The sequence below is a fragment of the Thalia democratica genome, chromosome 2 (assembly GCF_965202585.1).
Source record: "Thalia democratica chromosome 2, ktThaDemo2.hap1.1, whole genome shotgun sequence".
NCBI lineage: Eukaryota > Metazoa > Chordata > Thaliacea > Salpida > Salpidae > Thalia > Thalia democratica.
The window spans coordinates 73270580-73292328 of NC_139166.1; positions in this window are offsets into that span (position 1 = coordinate 73270580).

Genomic DNA, 21749 nt, shown 5'->3' on the forward strand with positions numbered 1-21749 from the left:
AATATTAGATTAGTTTGTTTGAATTCAAAGTAAGTTTGTTACTTAGTTGTCATTAGTAATGATTTTTTTTGGTAAACTTAAATAAAATTTTGTCCTTAATAAAATGTACTAAAGTAATAACACTGATAGAGAAACACATACGTTTGCTAGACTTAAATGCTTTTTTCTACTAGTTTATTTGTAGCATATAAAACCTTTTTAAGAAGAATAAAATGTGAACATATTTACGTTAAAAGTATAAAACAACTTTATACTATATAAAATACTGATCTACCGAAACCAAGAATTTTGGATTCGGCTGGATCCAAGTCCCAGTTTTACAATCAAATTAGGATTCGGCTGAATCCGGATCAGAATCTCAACTTTAAAATTCGGGTTTGGCCGAATCTGAATCCGAATATTTTAATAGTTGGAGTTCTAAAGATTTAAGATGCATATAGTCTAAATAAATTACAAGTTTACAAACAATAAATACTTACTATATAAATACTTATTTAATAAGTTAAGTTAAACAATATTTCAACGTCTTAATAAAAAAATAAATTTTTATTTAAAAATAACTAATTTTATAAGTAAAAAAAAAAAAAACAAATCTTTTGCTGAAATAAAAACATGGCACATACAATATAACTTAATTTCAACATTTTACTATTTATGCAAGCAGCACTAATAAATAACTTGTATTTTTGTAATGCAAAACAAATATTTCATCGATTTTAACTAGAAAGTAACAGAGGGTTGTGGTTTTAGTTTTCCTGGTGGCAATAAAGAAGAATCACCATTTTGATCAGCCTCGAAAGAGGTATGGTTATTAACATTAAATTTTTACATGCATTATCCGGATACTGATATGATTACTAATCAGACTTAATTAATTTTAGAACTTTTTAAGGTTTTTCTTTCTTTGTTAATATTATTTTAATGTGAGTTTTTTAGTGTACAACTGATATACTCTTTATCTTTTGTTTAGCTACATAAAACTATATTCAGAACTTAAAGATTAAATCGTATAAAAAATAAATATGTATTGATTAAATTTTGTGAAATTATAATAATACGTATACAATCATTTTTCAATAATTTTACTCTATAAGTTTACAAATGATACTTTTTTTATATACATTTATATAGTTATTTGTCGTAGCTAAAAAAGACAAATAAGACATATATTATTTACATTTAAAATACCTCAATTAATTTGTCAAACGAGCTGTTTAAAAATTTTTCTACACAAAGTACAAGAAAATGTTAATTTAAAGTTTAATGCTATATGTTGTTTACAAATTAGAATTATATAGAAGGTAATAAAAAAAAAACACTTTAAACCTAAAATTTAGGTATATATTTTGTAGTAATAAAAATATATCTTGGTGTTAATATGTTTTTGCCGATGTTCAGTTTTATTTATTTTTCCTCTTTCTGAATTAAACAAAGTTTGTATTTTTATAAAATTTCAAGGTTTACGAAAAACTGAAAGTATATTTATATTTTTACTCTTAAATATACTTATAACAGTATAGCTACACAATAATAATATGTTCACCAATGTATTAAATTATGAACCTCAACAACCAACAAAATCTTTTTATAGCACAATAAAAAAAAAACAAAACCGAAATAATGATTTCTAATTTAATTGACTAGCTCTTTAAATTGAAGAAACTCCTATCTTTAGCTATTCTGAAATCACTGTTTAAAAGAAACAAACAAACACTCATACCAAAAGCTTTATACATATAAATGTATATTCGGAACTTAATTTTAATTTACTCGTAATTAAAACAAAAACAAAAGTTAAGTATAAAACAAAAATAATGAAATTAACAAATATATATATCAAATATTCACCAATGCATATATAACTTTCAAAATATTAATACCAAACGTATACATACATATATAATATTTAATTGGACTTGAACTTCATTTCCACCCACTTGAGGGAGTTGATTCCGCTGAACCTGCCCAACCAGAACACTCCTCCCCACTTCTCCTCCGTCTTGTATCTCCCGTTAAGGTTGCTCTTGGCGCAAGCGCGGAACCAGAAACCTGTTGTGATAAGTGCTGCTGTAACATAAATTAAAAAATTACATAGTGAAATTGATGGGTGTGTGTAATTATAGGTTGGACCAGAAACCTATTGTAAAAGTAGTTGTAGGGTTTGGAAAAAAATCCCTTACTTAAAACTTTTGTATTTAACTGACTTAAGAAATTTTTTAGAAAACTAAAACTAAACTAATTTGTTAAGAAAAAATCAATATTTTTAGAATAGTATCTAGTTCCTAACGCGAAATCATTCACCTGATGAAGTTTTTGTGATAGTAAGAACCATGCAGCACAATGAGTTTTTAATAAAACTAAAACAAGTTTATATGTGTGTAAAATTTAAATATTGCTATAATAACTGATCGCAGGTAGGCATATTGTAATAATTGCATTAAATAAACAGTGAGTAGTTTGTTGCTCTCTTTAGGTAAAATTGAGTTTAATTCAATAGTTTAAACATGACTTAATTTATAACTTAATGATTAAAAACCATAAAACAGTTAACTTGTTTGTAATTTTATAAGTTGTGTTACATAAACAAAGCAATCGTTATTTATCTTGTGTTAACATACAAAAGAGTTAAGTGTCAGAGGTTTTAAACAATGGTGTTGTGGTTAAAAATTTAGACATGCATTTCTTTAACTAAAACTGTTAAAAAGTAAATAAACTTATGGCTACGGGGTATTTTTTAAACGACGAGTTATTAAGCCTAACAAAATGTTTATACAATTTCCTGATAATAAATTTCTTTGAAAACATTAATAATGTGATTTCAAACCAAACTTTTACACTATTATACATATAAACCTTTGTATTTCTAAAGATCACTTAAAATTATTTACTTTTGTTATCTTGTGTCAATTTTTAATCAGTATGAAACAAGTAAACTTGTTACGTAATTTATATTGATAAGTAAAAAGCAGCTGGTAGTACTTTCATACAACGGTAATGTATTTAAACTTTTTTTTACGGATTGAAAATACTCCCAACAAAACAACTTGTAATGTTTTGTTATTAAAACTAGTTCTTACCTTTTATTAATAAAAAAATAAAAATAATAATTCCAACAACACAAAAAATTATTTTGATTTTAAAATACGTCGAAATTATTAAACAGATTGCATTTTACCAAACGCATATACTTCAAATTAAATAAGCGTAAACAACCTAATGTTTTAGTTAATATAAGTGATTAAAGTGTCAAGTTCATACAGCATTTAAACCTGAACGATCGATTTTAGCGCAGTTCAAAGCTTTGAATTCATCTACATCTCTGTCATGAGTACTGAACTTCATTCCTCTATTGTATGATATTGCGTCTCCTGTTGTTGTTGTTTCATTTAGGCCTTGACTAAACTTTTTTTAAAGTAATTTTCACAAACTAAAAACAAGTCTCTAAAGATATAGAAGCACAAATATCATTATAAAGACTTTGAGAATTTACTTTTTAAAAAACTTTGATAAAAAATTACTATAAAAGCCACTGTTTTGTTAAATTAGTTTTTTAAATAATTTTATAGTAACCGAAACCTTAAAAACACACCTGCGTTACCAGAATAAGAACCTTCATCAAAGTTAAGCGTATAGTCATCACCTTCTCCAATATAAAAGTTCCTGTAAAGTATGACCAATGATTTTTTAAAACACAGCATCATGAAATTATTTTACAAAACTTTTATAATTTTTGTAAAAAAATATTTTTTAATTAGTTTATTTTAACATTTAAATTCTAACTATATTAATGTTAGTAAACAAAACTTTTTATCAGGTATCTACAAGAAACTAAGTATCAACATTAAATAGTCTAATTAAACAATTCACTTGAAAAACTAGCCGATATTTCACAATAAAACTATACAACATAGATTGTGTTCGACTATGCAAAATAAACTCACTCATAAGTGGCATAAGCCTCATTATCGTTGAAATCACGGAAATCAATGCGAAGAGTGTTGCTTTTGTTCATGGTGGCCATGTGCAAGTTTTCCAATCCTTTGTAAAAAAATAATGTTAAAAAGCCATTGCATGTTATTATTTGTAAACACTTTGAGTGATTCTGGGTAGTCACTTGAATTTAAATTATAATACTCAATATAATTTATAAAACAATTATGAGTGTTTAAGCAGAAGTGAAAGTATAAAAACATATAATTAACACTAAGTGTAAAGCTGATTTCTTTTAAAATACATTTTGATTTCTTTAGTTAATCAAATTCTTTGTTTAATACTTAAGCGTATCTAAAGTTAGTTTTGTTTAGTTATGTCACAAACAATTTGTTTTGTTATAATTCAAAGAGAGTAGCACGGTTTGTCAACTTTATGATTTTAATATTAATTCTAACCCATCCAAAATTCCCCGGTTGAGTTGCCGAATCTATTGGTGTATTCTTCGAAGTTTCTGTAAAATCCCACACTGCCATCTTGCCTGCGCTGGAAAACCTAAAAAAGATTCTAAAATAAACACAATAAAAGTATCAAACAAAATGCAATTTATTCAGTTCTTTCAAAAGCGAATAGTATACTTCCGGTATAAAAATTTACTTTACAAAGCTTAGAAACTGTTTAAAAAGAGTTTTGATATACTTTTATTATCTTCAATTCTAAAAAATAGCAACTTTGAATTTTACCTTGTTTAATGAAATAGTATTTAACTAGACAAAAGGTAATGTGTAAAAGCACAAAAAGCTCAAGTATATTATATTTCAGTGTAAGTAACATATTTTAATTTTTAGACGTTTGAAATTTTTTTAATGAATTTAATTTTTCAAACTATCATATTTTAATACACGGACTTATATTCCTAAAAAATCAATTTAATTACCATTATATAATTACTGCAAAAATTATTAATACAATAACCAAATTATCAAAGTTTAAATAGAAAAGAGAATTAAAGTTATAGTTGTGTAATTAGGATGTTTTTAAAACTGCATTCACCAAAAAAAAATCAAATAAATTCGTAAGCAAGAAATACCAATAAAATATCTTTATTCTTCTGTGAAATTAAATCAAAAAAAATTATAAGTTTAAAATATCTTATTATTGAACAAAGTTATAAATATTTTTATTAAGAGCTACAATGGTTTGATCTACAACGAATACTTATTGTCTAACTATTATATTACTACAGTTTTATAATAAATATAAGCAATAAACTAATTTAAATAGTTTAAGGATAAGTATTAATTTAGTTTTGTTATTTGAAAAAACATAACTTAAATGTTATAATTATAACATTCTTTTTCAATTTTCATCATGAAAAAAACAACTGAAATGGTATAATATAAAATGAAACAGAATATGTTTACTAAGAAAACTTTAACAAACCGTTTATTAGAAAGCATATTAAGCTCAGTAAGATAAAAACAAACTTGAGTCTTAATTAATGCAAAAAATTTTTAAACTCAATTAGTTACTAGTAAAGTAGTTTTTTAAGTAGCTTAAATTAAACATTCAAATTTGCTTCTTTTATATTTCGTATTTCATTTTTAAGCAAAATTTCTACATTCAATTTTTTTTTACATAAAAAAGCTAAGGTGTTGTTATAAAATTGAAAAATATTTTCCTAAGATATTTTTCGTTTTTTTTTTTAGCTGTAGCGCAGTTATTTTGTTTAAATTAATGTTAAAAATACAAACTAATATTCTATTTTTTCTAATATATTGTAGTTGTTTAACTTAACTTAAATTTTGTGATTTTTGGATACTGTAGAGTTAGGAATAACAGTGAAATAAAGAGTCTGTTCTTATGTTTTTATAAATTTTAAAGTTTGGTATGACGTACATATAAGCACATATTGAATAACTATATAATTAAATTAGAGTTTTCAAAGAAAAAAGTATTTAATACAAGTAAGGTAGTTTAAATTATTAAACTTACGTAATTTTTATTTCAAGAAAAGATAAATTTTGGAATAACAACCTACTTTTAAGCTTCATTAAAACTATATTTTTGTAAATAGTTAATATTAAACCATGGGTAACAAAGAAAATACTAAAGTCCATAAAAAGAAAATGTAGATTTTCAAAAACCTTTTTCAAAAATAATTTTAATAACTCAGTTAAGCTACAAGAATACAAAAAATACAGAAATAAACATACAAAAACAGTAACTAATTCTAAAGAAGCATAAAATGAAAACATTCTAGAAAATACATATAAAATACATAAATACTACATATAAAATTTGGAATGTAATAAATAACATCATTAGTAGATAGAAGAAAGACAGCCATTTTCCACATAGATTAAATGTGGATTAAAAATCTTCCACAAAACCATTAGACATAGTAAACAAAATTGACATTCATTTTCTAACATTAGAAAGCAAACATCAACAAAAAAAGATAACCCACTAGGTTTTACTGACGATCTCAAAAATGTTAGGAATAGTTTTTTTTGTCTGATGTTATTGAAACTGAAGTGTTTAATATTATCAAGAGTTTAGATCGAAACAAAGCCAGTGGTGAAGATTGTATATTTATAAACATCCTTACAAAAGTAAACAATCCTACATCCCTATTACTAAGCAATGGTGACCAATCTTAATTAAACCAGATGCATGATTCTATATTAATCAAAAATAGTTTTTTAGAAAAATAAAGATCTTAATGTAAAAATAGGTAAAACATATACACTAAACACAAGTAGCTATAAATATATGGGAATAACTATAGATAGAAAATTAAAATGGTCAGAACACATAGAAACTATAATAACAAAACTACAAAAAACATTGGGTGTATTATATAAAACCAGACACTTCTTAAATGAAAAAGCATCATATTTATCATTATTTCTATGCTTATGAGCAATGTTAGAGATAGCTTGTTGTGCTGGGGAAGAATAATTAAAAAATGTATAAATTATATCAATATTCGAATAAACAGATCACTTAGATGCATAGATTATAATAAATATGATGACACTGTAAGAGAATTAAAAACTCAGAAAAAATATTAGATGTTGAAAGTTTGTATCTGTATGAAATAAGTCTATTTATGTTTAAGTTTAACAATATCATGTTACCAGATAGTTTTGAAAATTACTACATAAGTGTATAAATATCCATAATTATCATACTTGGTCTTCAGAAACAAACATTTCCTACCTATTTCAACTGCAAAAAAGGTCATAAATCACTATCTTTCCAAGGTAGTTAGTTATGGGCTAAGCTACCATTATGTTTAAAAAATATAAGTCATTTTAGAAAGTTCCCGGCTGATCTAAAAAGTTATCTTTTAAATAGTGATTCTCAAGGTCATTAATTATCATTCCTTCTCACCTATTTACTCTACTTAAGGAGTTAATAGTATCAATAATTCATTTAATATCCAATTTTTTTTTGTGTTTATATTTTTGTTGAGAAGTAGATTTGTTTGGTTACATTAACATTGGTTTAGTAAGTTTTAGCATTTATGTCTAGTTATTTTTAACTTATTCTTAAAGATTACTATTTTAAATTAAGTTCAGAATACTTACAATTTATTTTTTCTGCTTACAAACTTTTTTTTTTAATTATTATTTATATAATTTTTTACTTTTTACTTTTCTTTTTGCATGCAAATGTAAAAAGAATAGTTATAGATGCTTATATTGTAGCAGAAAATATAGTATTAAAAAAGTAAGCTGAGATAACTCTTTCAAGCAAATTTATGTTTGAGCAAATCTAAGAAAATATCTTCTTTTTTATGTTTGCAAATTAGTTTTCTTTCTATTGATACAGTTAAGACTTAGACAAGTGTTGAAAAAAATAATAGAGTTTTTTTTTTAATGCAAAAAAAATTGTTGTTGTTAATATCATTATTGTTGAAACTATTATTGTTTTTTTTTCTTATTGTAAGCATAAGTTTCACAATAATTATCTTCATATTTTCATTTATAAGAGTTAAGTCCAGTTATTGTAAAAACTACTTTTTGAAAATTACAAAAAAAATTTACAATATTTTATTTTACTATTTAAATGTGAAATATTTTTTGTTTTTCAACTTAGATTATCAAATAAAAGAAAAATTAAAAATTTAGCACAAAATATTTAAAAAAAAATTTTCGTAAAAACTTTCAGTGTTTAAAATTTTACTATCTTTTTAGAGGTTGTAACCTATAATTCAAATATCAACACGTTTGCTATTAATGTTGTTTATCTGCTTTTAAAAGTTAATTTGTAGTTATTTTTATAATTTTTATGTTATTTCATTATAAAACAAGAGTCATAGTAAATTATTAAACACAAATTCAATTAATTTTCGTTCAGTTTTTCTTTGTTATTTTAATTTCTTTTTTTTTTTTAACTGATTGTTTTATTAGTAAATGTCCTGGACATGACTTAAAACTGTATCCTGATGTATGACTCGATAACCGAAAGATTTTTTCGTACACCCGGACCTTGGACCAAATATTTGAGCGTTTTTATTTTCAATCAACTTTTTTTTTAGCTTAAAATAAGTTGTTTAAGTAATGAAGTAAGTTGCTAATGATGTTTATTAAACGACAAAAACTTAGTGCAGGGACCTGGAAAACTTTTATGCTACCAGGTCATACTCCATGAATATAATTTAACGTTTTGTCAAAGACGTCTAAAATAATGTCATAGCATTAGTTAAATGTTAAATTAAAAAAGATTTTTTTTTAATTGATATCAAAATAAATGTATTATCCTCGGATACTCTCATTCATCTATTTCAAAGTTTTCTACGAATGATGCTTTGAAATTTCTAAAATTGAAATGGACATTATAATACTTATTTTACTCTGTACAAAGTTAGCTGTTTGATCAATTAATAATCCTACAGAATCTTCGAATTATTTCTTTGAATTTAAATTCCTTTATGTTTGAGTTTTTTATAATAAAAATTACTTATTCCGAAATGTTTTAGTTTAGTTTATAAAAGTTTTGAAATTTAGGTAAAAAAAAAATAATTGTTTTAGCTTTAAACTTTGGTGTTGAATTTAAATTATCTCTAAATTATATTAAAAAAAAATTTTGTAAATGTTTTTTTTAATAAAAAAAGTGTTTAAAAATTATTATACTAACAAAGATGTTCAGCAGTTAAAATGAAATGGCAGTGATACATTTAAACAAAAACTTAAATAACTAGAATAAGAAAATAAATATTAATTAAAAAATTTTATAATGTAAGATGTGTAAGAATCAATTTTAGTATTTCTTAAATTAAAACGTATTTACATTAATGTATGCTTTAGCTTGGTTTATATAACTTTGATACTTACAAGTAGTGATGTACCGGACCCACAATTTCGGGTCCGGCCGGACCCGGATCCGGACTTTTTTTTCAAACTAGGATCCGGCCGGAACCGGATCCGGACTTTTTTTTTCAAATTAGATTCCGGCCGGATCCGGATATCAGACAAAAATGGCAATATCCGGCCGGACCCAGATAGTGAGTCCGGTACATCACTAGAATAAAATAGCCTGAGTCAGAATGAGGTTTTTAAAAACTGTAAAAAAAAGAACTTTAATCTAATAATAAGTAGAAAAACTAGCCACAAGGTTTACAAATTTAGGTGTTATTTACAATTAAAAATCTGAAATTAAGTTCTTGAACAAAATACACTAGAAAATTACAAAATATTGAAAACTGGATCAGCTCAAACTCATTCAAAATCTAAAAGAAAACTAGCCTGAGTTTTTATAAAAAACTAAACTAGCCTGAGGCAGTCCAAGATTTTCTAAAATTCACAAAAACTTTCAAACTAGCAGGGTTGCCACTGTTTGAGTCAATAAAACTAGCTAGAGTGAGCATAAACAAGCCTGAGTCAGAATGAGATTTCAAAAACTGAAAAATTACTTTAATCTAATAATCAGTAGAACAGCTAGCAAAGGTTAACAATTTAGTAGTAAAGTTGTGGACTGATTGTGGCACACTTAAGTTATTAGTACTACCCATCATAATTAAATCCTACCTTGATTATTTAATATCTATCAAATACTAAATTCTAACTGAGACTACTTTCTATAATCAGATACGACAGTTTTGAGTGATGAATTTTTTATATAAAACACAACAAGAAATACTAGCATATACAAATTATTAATTACTTTGGTAACACTTTAAAAACTGGAAACTATTTAAATCGATATCAAAAGACTTAAAACAAAAAACTAAAAATTAACTAAAACTTTAAGTAAACAACAAAAAACTGTAAAATTTTTAATAAACTATTAAACTATAAACCTGGCTTAAATATTTAAACACCTGTTGAAATATTCACTTTTAAAACAAAACACTACTTACAATAAGCATTCACAAAAACGTTCAAGATATTTTGTTGCTTCAAGCTACACACCAAACTAACTAACTGCTTACATATAAATTGCCTGTCATGTTCTGATGTTTTGTTGCATCAGTATTTAGTTTGAAACATTTCGTCATATGATTCTCATTGGCTCGTACATTCAACCGTATTAACTCTAAATATTCTCTGAGCTCAACTTTAAACAATAAATAATGCAAGTATTCCTTCCAAAGTTTTCAATTTTACAACATATGTCAAGAGTTGTATTTCATGAAATGTTTATTTCATAGTTTAAATGTAAACAAATGTAAATTAGTAACGTGTACAAAATGAGCCAATCACGGTAGGTGTTTAATTTTAACTAACGAAAATGACTCTTTTTAATTTACACAGGATTTGTTTTTAAAAAAATACTTTTCAGTATGCTCTTTTTACTAACTATATCCAGGTCCGGCCAGATCTCTGTTAAGATCCGGCCGGAACCGGATCCAGACTTTTTTTCAAATTAGGCTCCGGCCGGAACCGGACCCGGACTTTTTTTTCAAATTAAAATCCGGCCGGAACCGGATCCGGACTTTTTTTTAAATTAGAATCCGGCCGGATCCGGATATCAGACAAAAATGGCAATACCCGGCCGGACCCGGACCCGGATAGTGAGTCCGGTACATCACTACTTACAAGTAACTAACTGTAGTTTAGCTTTAGTGATTAACATTAAATAGTTTGATGTAAGCTTGCAGTTTTTAGTTCAAAATATTGAGCATAATCACAATTTATTTACTTATGAGAATATTTTTAATTAAAATGTTTCACAAATAGGCTCTAAAAAGTTTAATTCTATTGTATCATCACAGTATAACTTAACTAAAACTCTATTACAGCTGATTGTAAGCATAGAATAAGCTATTAATGAAACTCTAATGCTACCTAATTCTTGTAAACTCTACAGTCATTGTTTAAATACTTACTAATTATTGACAAAAATAAAACTCTTTAATTGTCAAGTTTTTGGTTAAACTAGGTTTTTAATAAATTGTTCTTTTGCACAGGTATCACGAAACTTATAATAATAAGCCCCTGATCAAAGTACATAAAAACATAGTTCAATAATTATTAAAAAAAAAAGTGTTAGGTATGTTTTGCTAGTTGTACAGGCATTTTACTTTTGAAAAAGTTTTTAAACAATGATTATCAAATAGTTTAAACTAATTTAGTTTTATACATTTTATAGTTGTTCAGGATTACCAGTCAGGACTACACGGCTAATTAGTTCTTACTAACTTTAACTATTCGGTGATCTAAAAAATATATTTAACTAGAAGTAGGAGCTAACGTGAACATGTAACAAAATATTTGATAGTGAACTCTAGTAACACTATGTTAATATCGCAGGTTTTTGGAGATTATAATAAAAAAAGTTCTACCAAAAACATACCTAAAAACAGTTTAAAATTCTATTATTTACTTTTTGAAGAACATTGTTGACAGACATACTTTAAGTTTTATAGTAAATAATTTATTTATTTTAAGTAAAATAATGTATTTAGCTTTTTTATTAGTTTAATAACCTCGTTTTACTCTAAAACAATAATTCTATGTTTACTTATGTTTTTTTGTAGTAAACTAATTTAGTTTTAAAAACCATAGTTTATTTTTTTTATGACTTTAAGACATTTGTATTACGACTCAAGTAACTTTATATAATTATAATTAAGTTCGTCATATTATTCTTTTTTTTAACGACTTAAGTACATAAATTCTGGATAATGTATAAAAATAAACAAGAAAAGAATGTTTTTACATTTTTAATTTTACTATATAATACTACTATGCGAAAAAAATAGCACTAGTTAACAAAATAAAATTAAAAGTATTTAATTTTGTGCATCTTCATTGCTAACTGCACCCTTATTTGTATTTAGCACCCGGTTGATTCTTTGTGCGACTTTTCACATACTAAATCTTTTGATTGGCTCTGAAAGACACCTCGCTCTTGATGACTTTGATCATTGTTCTTCTGAATGTCAGTGTTAGACTGAGTTGCAGGCTGCTGATGTTGTGAAGAATTTCTAAAAGTCATCAATAAACCTACTGCAATCATATCTTCTTGAGTGCGCATATTTTCTGAAGTTTAATAAAAAATATTATTATTTTATTTATAGATGTATGTAAATCGCTACATTACCATATGGTATAACTATTCGTTATAAAACATAGTTTACCTAGGACTTATTTATTACCTTGTGAATTTTGAACGGAGTTATGTTGCACTGGCGCAGCAACATAAATTCGTGGATTACTAAGAAATACAGGTGAGCTTTCAAGTTGTGCATAATTCAAACAGTTAGCGAGCGCTGTAGTATCCTAAAATTGTTTAATGTTTCAATGATAACTATCAACAATATTTGAGACTTTAAAAATCAGATTTTCAATTTCAACATTTTTTTTTGTTTTTTATTTAGACTAACTTTAAATTTTTTACAAAAGTTATAAAAAACACATTAAAGTACTTATACAAATATTTTGTCTGAGAAATAACATTATCATTTTCCTTTTATTCTAAGTACTGAATGCAGAACTATTTAGTCGAGAAGAAATCATTTTGTTAATATGGGATGCAGTATTCTTAAAATTTTATTGTTATTCGTAAATAACTTTAGAAGAACATTACGAGGCTATCTATACATAGTTTAAAAATAGTAACCATTTTTTCTAGTTTTTTTTATTTAACTAAACCATTTAGTGTAAAAATAGTAAAATTTAAATAATTATTATTCTTACACGAGAATAATTTTGAATAAAGCATACCTTGGAATTTCCAGCTAGGTTGAAATTCTGGGTTTTATTCTCAATATTGACTGGACAATTGTGATTGTGAGAATCATTGAAGGTTCTCGTTTGGCTTCTATGCCTTTGAAATCGTTTTAACATGGAGATTTCGTTTTTAATAGTTTTGCGCAAATCAAACTTGTTTTGGTTATCGCCTGAATGGTTGTTAAATGTTATTCTCTAATTTAAGGATAGTTTTTTAAAACTAATAAAAGTAAGAATTATAGACCTTAATTAAAATAAAGGTTGTAATAGTTGCCCAGAAAACAATTTTTGGCTTAAAGGAAAAAATTACAGACTGATGTTGATTAAAAAGGTGTCTTTTTTATTTTAAATAAGTTAAAATTTATCATATTAAACATCATTTTCAAAAAAAGCAAGTTTTCAAAAAGCTCAACTATTTTTACTTTTTACTTCTGTTATCTTAAAAAATTAAATGACTAAAATAGGAATAGAATAACGATGACATACATATGATATTCATTTGCTTGTTATAAAAAATATTTAACACTTAATTAGAGCGTGTGTAACTTAATAAAAGTTACTTACTGGAAAGAGCTTCTTTGACAATCTTGTTAGTAATTTGTTTTAAACAAACATCAGAGTTTTCTGTCGAACCAACAACTGAAGAAACAGGAAATGTTGAAGACGTCTAAAAAAAAAACTTCAACTAAGTAAAAGCTCATAAATTAAAAGTAGAACTACTAGACATACTTCAAGAATTAGAATAAAATTGACAGAAGTGTTATAGTTATGTCAGTTTTGTTTGTAAGCGGAAAATATTGATGATATTTGATATTTGTTGATATTGTCCCAAACAAAAAAATATAGAATAAGTTGATTTCCACTAATTTTTATTAATTAAGTGGAGATGTGAATACTTTTTTTAATCTATGTTAAAATCTTTAACTAGCCTACAAATTCATTTTACTGATTTATAAAATTCAAAATAACCATTTAGATAAAGCAAGTCAAAGTAAGATCTTCTTATTGGAAGGAGAAGCAAAACAGTAGATACAAAAAACTATACAACCCATACCTTTTTTACTATATAAGCTAGCAACCTTAAAACTTTAGAAAGTGTTTCTAGCTTGACTTTAAAAAATTTTCTTGACCTAATGTGAAAATATTCAAGAAAAAAATTATGACAAAATTTATGTGACATTTTTTCTTAACTCAAAAAAAATACTAAAATCTAAAAAAACTGTTCCTACAAAATTTAAAAAGCTTTAAATATTTTGCTAAAAAACTTTGTTAACAATTGCTATAAAAAAAGAAAAGGTAGTATATATTGTTGTAGTCTTTTTTTCTGTAAAAAACCTGTTGTTGCCTAAGTATTATTTTAAGTACTTATTTAACTCTGATCAATTTAACAAAAAAAAAATATATATTTAATGAACTTTGATATTACTGGGTTAACTAATATTTAATTTTATTTTTAAGTCTTAAAAAATAAGATTTATAGCTTGGTTTTACTTAATATACTTTTATGTAAACTATAAATTGGTCTTAATTTAAATTGAACTTTAACAGAAAATTAACTAAAAATGAAGAGCCCAAAAATTTTATTATGTGAGGGAAGTACAAAATGACTTAAAAAAATAAAAATTATAATTTTATCTCTTATTTAATTTCTTAGGTAAATACATTCAAGTTTTTTGAGATAAAATTACTTACACAACAAAATAAAAAATATAAAAACAGTAATTATACTTAGATTTATATTAATCTGTATTTTTAACTCACAAGTTTCATGCAATTGTTTTAAATTAAAAACTTAATTTATATGATGTATATGGAAAGTTTGTTAAGGGCATATGGGGGTCTATCTTTTTTTTATATTTTTTGTTAATTAATCTGAGAGTTATTTAAAAATTTTTTTATTAGCTTATTTCTTCATTTTACTTTTGTAATTTTTACCTAAAGCATGGTTTTCCAAACTCCTTTGAAGAAAAAAAAAAAAAAGCTGTGGGTAAAAATTTTTATTTTTTTTGTTTTTTATCATAAACTCCAGAATATCTAGTGTAAGTTTCATTTTATGACCTCATGGCTCCAATTTGTTTCCCATGGTACACATTTTTGGGTCTATTTTAGTTTAAAGTTAAGTTTAAGGTAAGAAACTGTGTTAAGTAATATTAAAACAATGAAAAGAGACTGTATATCTATTTTAATTTTTTTTTTATGAAAAAAAAATTGATGACAAACTGTTTTTATTTATATGATAGATTTTTGAGTAAAATAAAGATTATATTACTGAACATTTTAAATTTTAAATACCAGGTTTTAGAGATTTTTGTTCAAAATTCCAGGTATTTCCTGGAATTTTTCAAAATTTCTCAAATTCTAGGTTTTCCTAGTTTTTTTTTCAAATTGTCAAACTCAAGTTTTTTTCCAAGCTTTCAGGTAAACAAGCAACCGTGTTTTACAAACACTGAAATTATATGATTCATGAATTTCTAATTTAGTTTTGTAAATCAAAGTCAGTAAACTAACTCAGGCTAATTTATTTAGAATTTACTAGTTATTGATATTACAAAACTTTCATTAATCAAAAAAATAATGTATTTATAAATACTCAATTTATTATCTAAATAACCAATTTATAATAGAATGTTCTTATTTTAAATAATATTATTTTTTTAATAGTACCACAAATTTAAAATTACTTACACTCTAGAATGATAAAGACTGTATTTAAACTTTTTGTTTTTAAACTTGTAACAAACTTTACCGTAACTTTTATATCACTATTTAAAAACAACTAACTGAATTAAAGATCCATTTTTTAAGGGTAACTTAATATTGTGTAGTTATAAATCAAAATAATAACTTAAAATTAGAAATATTACTAACCTTTTTCACGGTAGAAGACAATTTCACTTATAATTATGTAAATTTTCTAAAATTATATAAGTTTTGGAAACTTGCACAATATATACAATTATCTGCTAAATTGAAATTGATAAAAAGCCATTTTGGCAAATATAACTCAGGGATTGATTTTACTTTTAACATGAATTATTTTTTTAGATTATGCTTATGATAAGTAGAGTTTATTTATACTTAATAAAAATGTTTAAAACCTTTAATTTTCTTCTTTTTTTAAGAGTAAACAAACTTTATGAGTTTTCAGGTTAATTTTGAGTAAAACGCCTATGTTACCAAAGCATGGGTTTCTAAATCACAATACAAATAATAAAAGTCTCCGTTTTTTTGGCTAACAAACCTATTTTAAATATTTAACCAACAAATTTTCATCTATCTTTTTATTTGTGTTGTAACTAGTTTTATTGATTAAAATTTTTTGTATTTAGAATTTTTGTAAATTTTATAGGAAGTAACGTAGTAAAATTTTAGAATAAACCCATTATTAATTAAATATTTAGTTTTTTGTTTATAGCAGCTTACAAAATCATTTTTTGTAAATAAATTTATAAAAGTTTTTACTTTATTGAATAACTATACTTTAAATAAAAATACTTTGCTCATTAAATTGTAAAAAAGAATCAAACAACAAGATAAACTTTTGTTTATTATTTGGAGGTAGAAGTCAAATATAAGTATTTTTTTTTAGTTTGAAGTTGTTTATAATATTACCACTGATTTTCAATGTAGAAAAAATAAAACACTATTCATTTGTTTCTGCAATAATTTTAGTTGGTTTTTCTCTAACTACAGATGCAACTTTTGTTTGTATATTTTGTAGTGTTTATAAAATCAACTATTGTTTAATTTTAATTAAGCTGGTTAAACAAATTTGATAATGTTTATTCTAAAAATCGATACAGCTAGTTAATCTTGTACTGTCTATGTACTAGTTTTTTTTTTCATTAACTTTTTTTTATAAGTTTTTGGTTTCAACAAATAAGTTGACCTAAACAATATTTTTAAACTCTAAAAACTGAAAGGTTTACGAGTTTTCCTGTTATTATTTGTCTAACAGATACATTTATGCTTTGATGTGATAAGTTGCAATAATATTATACAAATGTAGGTAGTTAAGCTTTTTCGCAATCACTAATAATAGTAAACATATACGATGATTTTAAGCGTTGAAACTAAAATACAATTAAGTATCGGTAGTCGGTATCTAACGAATATTAAATTAGTTTGTTTTAATTCAAACTAATTTTGTTACTTAGTTGTCATAATGAGTTTTTTGGTAAACTTATATAAATTTTTGTCCTACATAATATACTAAAAAGTACTAAACTAATAACACTTATGAAAAGCACATACGTTTGCTAGACTTAAATGCTTATATCTGCTGTTTTATTTGTAGCATAAAAACCCTATTTAAGAAGAACAAAAAGTGAACATATTTACGTTAAAAGTATAAAACAACTTTATACTATATAAAATACTGATCTAAAAAAACTAAGAATTTTGGATTCGGCTGGATCCAAGTCCAAATTTTACAATCAAATTAGGATTCGGCCGAATCCGAATCCGAATCTCAACTTTAAAATTCGGGTCTTGCCGAATCTGAATCCGAATATTTTAATAGTTGGAATCCTAAAGATTTGAGATGCATAAAATGTGAAAAAAATACAAGTTTATAAATAATAAATACTTATAATATAATTACCTATTTAATAAATTAAGTGTAAGCAAAATATTTAACGTGTTAATAAATAGATAACTTTTTATTTAAGAATAATTAATTTTATAAATTAACAAAAAAAAAAATGTCTTGCTGAAAAAAAATAATCATGCTACATACACTAAAACTTAGTTTCAATATTTTAATATCCATGCAAGCAGCACTAATAACTAACTTGTATTTTCAATACAAAATACATAATTCATCGACTTTTATAAATGCTTAAAGCAGAAAACAAATCACAAACAAAGTTAGAACATTTTTCGTTTAACATAAGAATTTGTTTTTTTTGTGACCATAAACGAATTAGAACATAAACTTTTGCAAGTACTTATACTTTAGAACAAAATGCAATTGAAAATAACATGGAGGCGTAAAAAAATGAAGTATAATACCAACTATAGTAAAGGCCTAAAAAAGTATATGAATTACAATTGTTATAAAAAGTTTTTAAGTTCCACTTAGGATTAAACTTTTACCATTACAAAAAAGAAATAAAAATTGACATTAATAATCTTTTAAAAATATAAAACGAACTACAACTTCAAAAGAGGTGTTTTTATACTATAAAAGACTATTCTTGTTTTTTAAAGTTGTGGTGGAGTAATAAAGTTTTCGCCAGTCTGTGGAAGCAATCAAAAACCCTTTTCTTCGTACAAATTACCATTTTGAGAAAATAATCTTTCAGAATACACAGAAGATGATAGTGCAGCAAAATATTTCATTGCGAAGCTGGCTGGCAAGATGTGGGTATTTTTTTTTGTCTCGTTCAAGGTCCACTAGTTTAAGACTTTATTCTCTTCAGTTTATGCATTCAAATTCTCTGAAGCAAAAAAGCCCTTTGATTTTGTTTCAACTTTTTCATCAATAGAATCATGCTGCTCGTCCTCCTGTGTAGCTGTGTTTGATTCTATTTTGAACAAACTGAGTAAGTTCAAATTTTTTCGGATCAAAATTTACAGAGGGTTGTGGTTGTGGTTTCGCTGGTGGCAATAAAGATTAATCACCATTTTGATTAGCATCAAAAGAGATATGATTTTTAACATTAGATTTTAGCTGCTCTAAAAGATTATTTTTTAAGTAAGAAGGGAATGCGGTAAGTCAATATCGTTGATCAAGAGCTGTTGTGACTAATAGTAATTTGTTGTCATTTATGTTTAAGTTGTTGTTATTGGTATAGAACACGGGTGGGCAATATACAGGCTGCGGAGTTAAAATGACGGGCCCCGACTGTTTTTTGAGTTACAATGGAATCCGGCCCGCAGCTGAAAATGACCGGACCGCGATAGAAGTGCTGGCCTGCAAAGTTTAATACTACAAAATACTTTGTAGCTTTGACATAAAAAATGTTTAAAATTGCTTTTAAAATTAATGTCTATTAACAAAAAAACTGTTTGTCTTGATATTCTGTGTTCTTCTTAATTAGTTAAAACATCTTTTTGTCAAATAACCCAAAAAAAAAGTGTTTGTTTAAATCTGATATTTTACATACCAACCTTTGTCGATTACCATGTTAATTCTATTTGTAGACATTACATAAACATCTTATATGTATCAATTTTCATATTAAGTTTTCACGTTTTAGAAGCTTTTGTGAATTAAGATGACTAAGAAAAATCGACCGTATCTATAAAACTAGATTCCGGCCAAATCTGTAACTTTAATTTAAGATAGATTCCTACCGGATTCGGATCTCAATTTAAAATTAGTATCAAATCAGATCCGATAATATTTTCAAACTAAGATCCGGTCTAATCCGGATTTAAAAAGGCATTATCCGGATATAATAATTAGACTTAATTAATTTTAGAACTTTTAAAGGTTTTTCTCTCTCTAAGTTAATTATATTTTAATTTAAGTTTTTAAGTGTGCAACCGAAGTACTCTAAAGCTTTTGTTTAGCTACATAAAACTAAACTCATAACTTAAATATTAAGTCGTATAAAAATAAATATGTTTTAGTTAATGTTTGTGAAATTATATTAGTAACATATACAATCATTTTTAAATAGTTTTAATCTATAAGTTTACAATTGAAAATATCTTTTTATGTTTACATTTATCTTGTTATTTGTCTCAACTTAAAATTCACAAATAAGACAAATATTATTTACTAATATAATTCCACAAAAAGTTTAATAGACTACATAAGTCTATCAACTTCACATATGAATTAGGTGGAAACGAACTCCCATTTTTGGACATTAATATCAAACTAAAGAGAGAGGAAATAACAACAAAGGTACACAAAAAAGAAATTGATACAGATGTTATTTTAAATTTTAGTGCAGTGGCACCAATCAAATGGAAAAGAGCTCTAATACTGTGGTTTGTAAACAGAGCGAGAATTATAGCTTCTACGCATAACATTTACAAACAAGAAATCACAAGCTTAAAAGAAAAATTCTTTAAGAATGGTTATCCAAAGAAATTTGTTGATGACATAATTGAAAGATCTCTTAATATTAATAAAGACTGCACTAAACAAAAACTAAGTAACTCAGACTTCAAAAATGTTGTAAAGGTACCGTATATTGGAAAACCTAGTATAGAGTATAAATAGAAACTAGAAAAGCTTCTAGATAATTACATCGAAGAATTCAAAGTAATTTTCACCACAACAAAAGTAAGCAATTACTTCAGTAATAAAGATAAGACACCCCATGAATTAAAATCAAACGTGGTCTATGAGTATAAATGCTCTTATGATAAGAGTATCAAATATATTGGATTCACTTCACGACCATTAGTAGAAAGAATTAAAGAACATTTAAAAGGCAAAACATCGGTATCGGACCATATTAGCAATTGTAATGTTTGTAAAAATGAAAAAATAACTGTTAATAATTTTGGAATTTTGAAAGAATGTAGAAATAAATTTGAGACCCTGATAAGTGAAGCTCTACTAATTAAACGCTATAATCCAATTTTAAATCAACAATTAATTAAACCGGGTATTACCCATACATTAAGAATTTTCGATTAGTTTGATATATATTAGTTTGACAATTTGTTAGTACTTATGTAAAATGTTATTTTATTAGAGTTTATAATCTTAATTTATAAAATTTTTATATAATGTATCACTTAGAAAGTTTTTTTTTGTATACTTAGTTGTTTATCACTAATTTTATTTATTTTTGCACAGTATTTTTTTGATAATGACTTATTGAAAGTCGAAACGTCGTCATGCGAATAAATTTTAAACGTAGAATGTGTTTCTTACTGAATTGGTATTTAAATATTATTTACATTAAAAGAAATTAATTAGTTTGTCAAAAGAGCTGTTTGAAAAATTTTCTACACAAAGTACAAAAAATGTTAACTTAAAATTTAATGTTATATGTTGTTTACAAATTAGAGTTATATAGAAGTAAATAAAAAAAAACTTTAAACAATAAAATTTAGGTATACATTGATAATGTTGATATGTTTTTATCGATGTTCAGTTTTGTTATTTTTTTAATTTCTTGATTTGAAGATAAATTATAACATTTACGATATTTTAAAGTTTAAGAAAATCAAAAAGTATGCTAATTTTATTACTCGTAAATATAATTTATCAATATATGTATAAAACAATATAAATCAATAACATGTTCACCACTGTTTAAAAATGAAAAACAAAACAACCAACATTTTATTTTCTTAATTTCAAAATAAAAAGAAACATACTAAACCAAAAAAATGTTAACCAATTTAGTAACTAGCTCATTAAATTGAAGAAACTCCTATCTTTCGCTATTCTGAAAACAAAAACTGTTTGTATGATTATAACAAACAAATACTCATACCAAAAATTTATTTATATTAACTCATGTAGACATATACATAAGAATAATTTAATTTCCATTTACTTGTGTGAGTTTATAAAGAATATAAAGCAAAGTACAAAACAAAAATAATGAAATTAACAAATATATATATCAAATATTCACCAATGCATATATAACTTTCAAAATATTAATACCACACGTATATATACATATATAATATTTAATTGGACTTGAACTTCAT